Below are 2,960 nucleotides of genomic sequence, written 5' to 3' on the forward strand. Positions count from 1 at the left end.
TGCTGGCCTCCCAGTAGAGGGCAATGGGGTCAAGATACTTTTTGGCAAGCCAGGTTACTAGAGAGACTGTCTGGAAGGCAGGCCATGTCAAAGGATTTTAGGAGAGATACTATGTTTTGTGCTCTTCAGCAGGTTGTTATTTCTCCAGAAGAGGTTCTGCTGTGGCCAGATCAGCAACCTGTAGTAGAGATTCCCTTTCCTTTTTGAAGCCTTAGGTCAGGACTGGCTAAAACCTCTTCTAAAGTGCAGTGGAGATCACCCAATAGACTGTAGATTGCTATGTCGGAGTTTGTGGTCCCTGTGAGTCTTTAAGTTGCCACTCTTTTGGAGAGTCCTCAACCCCCTTGGGATATACCCCTTGTGCAAACAATTGAGATGGTTTTTCCTGTGCAGACCTACTTCATTGACTGTTGAGTTACGTTGTGTCCATTGAAGACAGATGGTATGAGACTGGCAGCCAGCCAGAGAAATAGACACACAGTTAAGAGAATTGGGAAATGAAAACAGATGAAATAAGAGAAAGATACTGGTTAAAAATAGAGTCTGAGACCAAAGGAGAGATTGAGTAACAATGTTGGGTATCCCCAGAGAGAATGCCTTCCTTTGGGAAGAATGCCAAAGAGGAATCTTTAGAGTGGCCTTCCCTGAGGCACTAGAGATCATTAGCAGGCCAGAGTGTTGTAGATTCCTGAAGACATGCCATACAAAACGGATGCGAAACCTGGTTCTGAGATGATGAGGGAGGAGTAGGTCAAGGAAGCCAGGGAGGATGAGGCTGAGTAGATGTCACAGATAAGCGGGAGAGGTCATGGAATGTCAGGTGTTCATGGTCAGATCTAATGGCAGAATTGAGGTGGAAATAAGAAGGTGACACAGGTAGACAGAGTTTCTGGGGTCACAATCTCAGAGGTTGATCTGAGCATTTGATTGAAGAGTGTGCTCACTGCTGTGGAGGTAATTGGTTGTGCATTCCGGCCAGAACTTTCTTGGTTGAATGCAGAGGTGGTAAACGACCTCACAAGGACGAGGAGGAGCTCTTATGCTCTGGTGCAAAATGTTCTGATGAACCATGGTGGAGGTTTTAGGTAGAGCATGAGTGGGGAGAGAGAAGAAATGATCTGATCATCCCATGGAGACCAGTCCAGCCAACCTTTCCCAGAGCCAGGTGGACGGTTCCAACTATAACGATGGTATGTACTTTTTTCATGTATTCCCTGTGTTCCAATCAGAATCTTGCAATTTCCCAGTGCAGAGAGGATTGCCGAGCATATTTGCCCAGGGATGGAGGCAAGTGACTGGGCCTCTGGTGAAGTTACATGGCACAGAAATGTCTGAGAAGGCCAGAAGATGAAGGTAAGTGGCCCAAGAAGGGCACTTTTTGCTCAGGAATCTTGGCGGTACATCTAGGACTAAGCATTTTTGCACCCCAGCCTCTCTGCACCCGTAGCAGCCTGAGGTCCTCAAGATGATGCCCTGTTGTGTACAGGGGATCATTGAAGAGTGTTCCCTCTGTCATCCTGTGAACATCTTGGTATTTCTCAAAGCCCACCAACACCCTCAGTGTTTTTGAGTGTCAGAGCTGAATATATCTGTGCAAGTGCACAGCAGCATGCATGTATCGATGATGATTCCCAGTCAAACATTCCTTGGAAAAGCTGAACAAAATGAGTGAAAACTCGATATAGCCGCTCTCCTCAGGACTGAGTTCCAACACCTTGGGTCACCCAAGTCCTCCCAGAGTCAGACAGTTTCAGGAACCACTCCACTGCTCCTGCCTGACTCCAGCAGTAGCCAGACTCTGACACGATGGGCTGGTTTTCCCTCCACTCTGCTGGCAATCATGGTCATGGTGAAGACAGAATGTTTCCTAGTCACTGGCAACCTTCGCTTGCTCTTGCTGACTAGAAATCCTTTTAGGCAATGGGTAGGTGTGGTGTTTCCTAGCAGTGGCCTTCATCTAGGCTGCAGACTTAGCAAATGAATAGGAAGAGCAGAGGCCCCCTCCGATTTGTACTGCTCATAGTGTCTGACAGGCCCTGGCATGGGGCCCCTTTAAGTATTCTTATGTGTTGTAGCGCTGCAGTGTTGATGCTGAGACAGACTGTTTAGTCCAGTCTGCAGTTGAAAGTGCCCTGGGACATGGCTTCTTGTGCCTTGATAGGTATGGTCTCTTGACTTGAGGGGCAAATTTCAGGGTAGATGATGAGAGCTTTTGGGTGGTTGGATGCCCAGAAGTTACACATTAGTCAGGATTTGAAGGAAAGGAAGATTTTAAGTTGTTTGAGGATGAAAGCAGACATATCCAGATGGCCTTATTAGACTGAGAGCTAGTCAGATGCTCCGGAGTCACTGTGGAAGGCAGTCATAGATACAAGATACATAAGGATAACGGAATGAAGCATAAGTGCTGAAATGTTTAGGAATCTGCACTGTAGATTCCTTTGTTGTTGCACCATTTCCTTACGACCTGACCTGAGACTTGCTGGCCACCTAGTAGAGGGAGATGGTGTCAAGATACGTTTTGGCAAACCAGCATATTAGAGGACTGTATGGACACAAGGACATGTCAAAGGAGTGTAGAAGAGGCCCTGATATTTTTGGTCTCCTTAGAAGGTTGTGATTCTTCCAGAAGGGGTTCTGCTGTGGCCAGATGAAAACCTGTAGTAGAGAGGCAATGATGATTTCCAAGCCTTAGGTAAAGACTGGCTCAAACCTCTGCTCATTTGTAGTACAGATCACGCACTAGATTAGAAATCTTGAGAGGCATTGAATAGGGATGGGGTCTACTAGCAGTGGCCTTCAAGTAGGCTGCAGAGTTAGCAATTGGAGAGGAAGATCAGAGGCCCCTCTGATTTGCACTGCTCCATCACCATGGCCTGCTTTGGAAATCTGCACCGAAAAATCCTTTGTTGGTGTTGTGATTCCTTAAGCACTGACCTCAGACTCCCTGGGTTCCCAGG

General features: G+C 47.1%; 1 non-coding gene across 1 annotated transcript; it reads left to right on the forward strand.

The window, feature by feature from the left end:
• Positions 1-1,615: 1,615 nt before the first annotated feature.
• LOC121134992 lies at positions 1,616-1,709 on the forward strand. The gene has a single exon (XR_005872185.1). It is a non-coding gene; the product is annotated as a small nucleolar RNA SNORD116 (small nucleolar RNA).
• The last annotated feature ends 1,251 nt before the right edge of the window (positions 1,710-2,960 follow it).

This window comes from Mesocricetus auratus, unplaced genomic scaffold (genome assembly GCF_017639785.1).
Source record: "Mesocricetus auratus isolate SY011 unplaced genomic scaffold, BCM_Maur_2.0 Super-Scaffold_100030, whole genome shotgun sequence".
NCBI classification, from domain to species: Eukaryota; Metazoa; Chordata; class Mammalia; order Rodentia; family Cricetidae; genus Mesocricetus; species Mesocricetus auratus.